The 6,000-nt window shown below is 40.8% G+C and overlaps 1 long non-coding RNA gene across 1 annotated transcript in view; it reads left to right on the top strand.

The window, feature by feature from the left end:
• Nucleotides 1-1,022: 1,022 nt before the first annotated feature.
• The window catches only part of LOC122810925, a 205,191-nt gene continuing 200,213 nt past the window's right edge, over nt 1,023-6,000 (top strand). The window contains exon 1 of the long non-coding RNA XR_006366155.1: nt 1,023-1,108. This is a non-coding gene — a long non-coding RNA (uncharacterized LOC122810925). The remainder of the gene's footprint in view (nt 1,109-6,000) is intronic.

The following is a 6,000-nucleotide window of genomic DNA, read 5'->3' as shown; positions in this document are numbered from 1 at the left end:
AGTATGAAACAGTGCACAAATGTAGTGAAACAGTAAGAAAAAGGTTTATAACAGTGCAAAATGTAGTACATTAGGTGTATAGCATAATTATAAGTGTTAAGTGCAATTCAATGAAATAAATGTAAGAAATAATTTATTCTGCTCTTGGAGTCTTGGGGAATTTCTGCTTTGTCCCAGTGATGAAGCACCATTCCACAGCCTGGTAAAAATAAGCACAGTCCCTTGCAGACACAGAATTTAAGTACTAGAAAAGATGGAACAATCTAGAAGCTTGAATTTTACTACCCAGTCCTGCTAGCCCTGCTCTTTCAACCAATCACTCGTGCTAGAGAAGGTCAGGCAACTCTGTTACTCTCACTAACAGAGAAGACAAGACACTGTCAGCAGAAGATGGCTACCAGAAACACAGGAAACTCAACAAACGAAACAACTAGGCTTGGATAACAGCAGGCCTCTATCCAGACTATGCTACTTGACTAGAACACAGAAACCTCACAAAAAATGTACAGAAAAGCCGCACTCACAAACATAAAATACAACTCTCAGTATGAAAAAGCAGTTTACAGTTAAGTAATTCAGTAAAAATGCAATTACAGTAATGAAACACTAGCGATGAAAAGTAGTTAAAACAATATAAAACGGTACACAAATGCAGTGAAATAGTAAAAAAAAAAAAGCTTTATAACAGTGCAAAATGTAGTAGATTAGCTGTGTATCACAATTATAAGTGTTAAGAAGTGCAGTTCAATGAAATAAATGTAAGAAATAACTTATTCTGCTCTTTGTCCCAGTGATGAATCTCCACTCCACAGCCACCTCTCAAATTTTCCATTTAAACGGAGGAGATTTAAAACCTGTGCCATCCTATATAATTGGTGTGGATTTTGAGTGTAGCCCTTGTCCACCGAGTGTGATTTGGTGGTAGATTGGATTATACATCACAGTGGACGCCTCATATGAACTGTATTTTCAGAAAGTGTATTTTCTTGCTGGTTTAATGGTTTCATATGTTTTGCAGGGAGGAACAAGCACACAACAACATTAAAGGTTAATGGACTGCCACCAACTCTTGGAAGATATGGTGTGTAACAGGCAACACTAGTACAAGGTAAGATGAACTATGCACCTCATTTAATGCCTGAGAAAGTTTATCAATCAAAAGCTTGTTGGATGTAAAAAAAAAAAAAAAAAAACAGGCTGTGAAACACCACTGATGTATCAAATGTGGCTGAAACTGTTTAGAAAATTGTTTAAGGGCATAAAGCATTTTATTACCTTGAGAAAGTGTGCACAAGGTCCTGTTTTGAAGTTCTTGGATAAGAGAACCGATACAGAAATGTGTAGCTGCTTTAAAAAGGCAGACTGTATGTGGTATAAATGGTTCAAATAACATTTTTTATCAAAATTTGTAAATTTTGCAATAATTAGTTTTGGTATTAAATGAATGGCGTTCATTTTTGACTTGTGTCCCAGTTTGACAGTTGGCTACCAGGCAACCTGTTCTTTATTTTCTGACAAGCTCACCTGATATTACTCCCATTTATAGTGCTGTCTTGTGGAGGAGAGAAGGGGAATGAGACAGCAGCTTTGTTTGCTACTGTCTACCCCAGATGAGGTTGTCTTGGCAGAATGGGAAGTATACCACAGCTTTTGGAAGGCAGGGAGTAGCTAAGTTTACCTGCAGTATCATACATGCTCACACCAGTGCTTTTCACTGTTATGCCCTACTCCCTTTAACATGTTTGTTTTACATTATGGGGGCTTGCAGTAGTGCTGCAAGGAATCTCATTTTACCTTTGTGATTTAAGCTGCCTGTCCTCTCCAACATGCACAAGAACTGACTTCACAACTCCACTGTCACCATGTGTCCATACTTCAGCCACATGTTTACAGTGTCCCTAACACTTTCCAAGCAGATGAGCAGGCTGAACGTTGTCATTCTTTTCCTCTGCCAGCTCCATCAGATGCATAAGCCACTGGTCATACTTGTTTTATAGGCAGGGTTTTAGCCAGTACTCAAATGAAGCTTGTGGTTTGAGAAAGGGTGTGAGGAGATGTTCAGTGTGTATTAACTTTCTCTGAATGAAGGGATAATAAAAGTTTTTCTTTTTACAATTATAGACTGGTTTATGAGTAAGATTTTGGGTGGAATTCTTCAGAGCAGAGTAGGTCATATATTAGCCTGTTTGAGTATGAGATAGCGTAAGTGTTTTGGTTTATTAAGGAGTCCCGAGTGCTATTTTCTTGTGTAGAAGGCATATAATTGTTGGGTCAGGCAAGTTTTAAAGCCCTCCAAACCAACAACTTAGCATATTAATTTGTGACACATGTTTAACACATACATACTGATTTGGCTGTATTTCCATTGATTATAGAACATGCAAATAAAGATCTATGAATATAGAAAGATTTTAAAGATTCCTTCACAGTCCTTGATTTGCAATATGTATAGATTTTGTGGTTACAAAAAAAAAAAAACTAAATTGAAAGGGGATGTATTGATAAATGTAATACATGGCTTAAAGTATGGATACATGGATGATAGTGGGCCATCTGGCCAAAAAGAAGAAAAAAAAATGTTCATTGGAGTAGTATCTGGATCATCAGAATTAAAATCTGGATTCAGTAAGATAGGCTGGAAATTTAGTACAGAAAAGACTACAAAATGATGATCATTGTCATGGCTGCAGTCATAACTTCAGGGATCTCAGCAGCAGACAGTCCTACATTTGACCAGAGTTTCTGAGCCACTCCCCTTCTCTTCTCCCTTAAGCTGATCTTACCCCCTCCCCAAACATCTCCACATATCAGTACAAAGCCAAATGTATGGTCTGTTGTCTTCAGTTCTTTCATGCTTCTTGGTACAATAGTCAGATATTTGATAGTGTTGTCAGCCCAGGCCATCAGTTAGAGTCCAGATAAAGTTTCCATTAGGGAATTTGGTAAATTACCTTTCTAATGGAGAAATGATCTTTGTAGTTCAGTTACAGTACTGAATGTTCAGATTCCCTGTCTGCAGAAACCCAAAGTCATTTAGAATACCACAGATCTCACCTTGCCCCATGGCCCAGCAAATACCCACATTTTCCAGTGTCAGGACATTGGTGGTATAAAGGAGAGTTGGGTGGTGACATTTGTATTTGTGTTGCTGTAAAAGTGTAATGAATATTGCCTGTTTTCTGTAGATAATTTCAAATAATTATTCCATTGGGAAAGTCAGTAATTGCATAAGCATGGGAAGCAAATTCCTCGGAGACTTTCATTCTATTTGGCTTTTCTGCTTGGGTCTGGAGCATGAAATGCCAAGTTGTCTCCAATTTGATTATTAACTGTAGAGCAATTAAGTATACAGCTGAATCCCTGGAGAAGTTATTACAGCAAAAATCCCACTTTTGGCCTAGGTGTAAGTTTCCGCTGGACCGTTTCAGAGATCATTAAAAAAAATGGAAGATGGTGCATCCAAAAGAGAAGTATTAGGGAGTCCGACAGTCTCAATGTTACAATCCCACCAGGCTCGAGATTTTCAAAAATGGTAAGACATCTTCACAGCCCTCATCTGACTACCTGTGGAGCAATCCCATGGTGTGTTCCACACCATCTCCCTTGATGTCCACTTGATCCGAAATCTTACTGGCATCTATTAAGTGTGGAGCTACTTTGCAGGCCTTGGCTTCTGATAGTGCTAGTTATAGAGGATGAGGGCAACATCCCTCATCATTGTGTGAGAAGACATTTAATGGACACCGACTGGATTCAGTTCACACTCACCCGTCCATGGCCTAAGGCCTTTCTCTCCAATTCTATTCCCAAACTTTGGGCGCAAATCTCTGAAGCTAAATCATCCAGTTGTTTACCTTAGCTTTCACTGCCTAAGCTTCAAACCACTTAAACCCAGCTTCCTTCATCAGAATTCTTCAGACTCGTTCAGGATTTTATGGATTTCACTAAATCGAGACAGCCAAATTTTGAGACCCCCTTTTAGACTTTACTCTGTTAAAAGAAAACGGGACTCCCCAAGAACTTCTCAGATTCTAAGGAGGAACTAGCCTATGTAGACCAGCTGTCTCCCATCTCCTGCCTCCTCTTTGGATTGCGAGTCTGAAGACATCTTGACCTTAGCCTTGCCATCTTGTGGGGATACTCTTTCTAGAATGATGTAATCCTTCATTTGGAAGACCAAGGAGTTCGCTCAGGCCCACGTCAGATATAGGCAGTCCTTATTCTTGCCTGAACCTAGGCCCTTGACAATTTCTCCAGTCTAAGAAATCCTGTTTGTTTGATACTACTTTGCAGCCTGACTTCAACCTCCTGCCTCTAGGGAGCCTGAACGCTTGTAAGAGGGTCTTTAAGTCCCACTAGCATTTGTATTAGTCTAGTCGTGGATCCAGTAAATGCGGTGTTTGGATTCCAAAAAGGGACCTAGTGGTATTAGAGCCTTTAAAAGGAGGTGCTGGATTTATGCATTATCAGTTCCCAGGGAGTTAGGCACTCTATAAAGTGTAGCTGTGATGCTCAAGATGGATCAAGCCAGGGCAACTGCTGCAGTGTGTGTAATCAAAGGCATTCCTGGCTTGAGGGGTCATCACCTTCCAGAGCATGTAAAGCAAAGTTCTTGTATCTTCTTTTGGATAAAGAGCTCCTCTTTGGACCCCCCCCCCACCCCCCACGTAGAAAAGATTAAAAACCTGAGGAAAGGTGAAAACTAAGCAGTTTGGTAGACATCCTTCAGTCCCTTGCTTCATGAAACTGTCTCAGAGAAACTTGACCCTACCCTTCTCAGCAAACCAAAGGAAATCCATAAAAGGAGAAAAAGGGCAAATTGTCTAAAAAGTGGCAAAGTATCTCCGTTTCCCTCCTTCAGCAAATCCCACCCCAACCCCTCTGAATAAATGACAAGACTGGCTCTGTTCCTAGATCAGTAAGAAAAGATTACCCAATCAAGTGAATTCTGTGCATAATAAGATTAGGTTGCTCCATGCAGTTTCAGAGGATCCCAAAACTTCAGGGCATTCCCCAATGCCAAAGCTGGAAAGGGATCTGTCTCTTGCTCAGGTCAAAAGTTACTTACCACAATGATCTGTAGAATTGGTACCAGAAAAAGACAGGGACTGGTTTTATTCAAAGCTGTTACTCTTCCTAAGAAAAGAAGGGTCTTGCAGACCCATTCTGGATTTTCAAGACTAAACAAATTCCTTTTTGTAACATAGTTCAAGATGCTGATACTGCAAAAACTGCTACCTATGGTCCTCCTGGGAGCTCTGATTACACTGGACTTAAAGGATGTATATTTTCACATCCCCATAACTCAAGGACACAAAATATTCATGTACTTCGAGGCAGGGGGGATCACATTTTCAGTTCTGTACCTGGACCCAGTGACTGCATTCTCCAGGACAAAGGGGGGGGGGGCACATCTAGTATTTCCAGGACAACTGTTATAGTCAAGCCCTGTGAGGAGTACAGCAGGGTGATCCAAATAATTATGAACTGCTTTCACAGGGTAGGACTTTTCCTAAACCTTCAAACCTTGGAAAAATCCCATCTCAGCCCATCACTTGGGTTACCTTCCTAGGTGTGGACCTACCTCTACAGAACAGAAGATTTCCCTTTCTTAGGAAAAAAGTCTTTTCTCGCCTGTGTTCAGAACAAGCTTGACCATTTTAATAGCATGTCTGCCAGGGAAATGCCTCAGGCTTCTGGGGTTCATTTCTTCCTGTATCTTGTTGGTTTCCCTTGCCAAGTTCCACATGTGAACTCCAGTGGTACCTAAAGTACCAGTGGGGCTGACATTGCCATCCCCTGCATGTAGATGTCTCTCTCTTCCATTCTATGAAGACAGCAGCTGTGGTGGGCAGAGAACATCCAGCTTAACAAGGTGGTCCCCTCAGGTTGATAGCAGGTCATCACTCATCGATGCATCAAACACTGCCTGCAGAGCCCACTCAGTGGGCATGAAAATGCAGGGTTCCTTTGGGGGAACATGGCTTTCAGAGATGTACA

The sequence above is a fragment of the Protopterus annectens genome, chromosome 9.part0 (assembly GCF_019279795.1).
Source record: "Protopterus annectens isolate FY-2018-M chromosome 9.part0, PAN1.0, whole genome shotgun sequence".
NCBI lineage: Eukaryota > Metazoa > Chordata > Ceratodontiformes > Protopteridae > Protopterus > Protopterus annectens.
The sequence above is the reverse complement of the archived record's forward strand: the minus strand, read 5'-3'. Positions and strand labels throughout refer to the sequence as shown.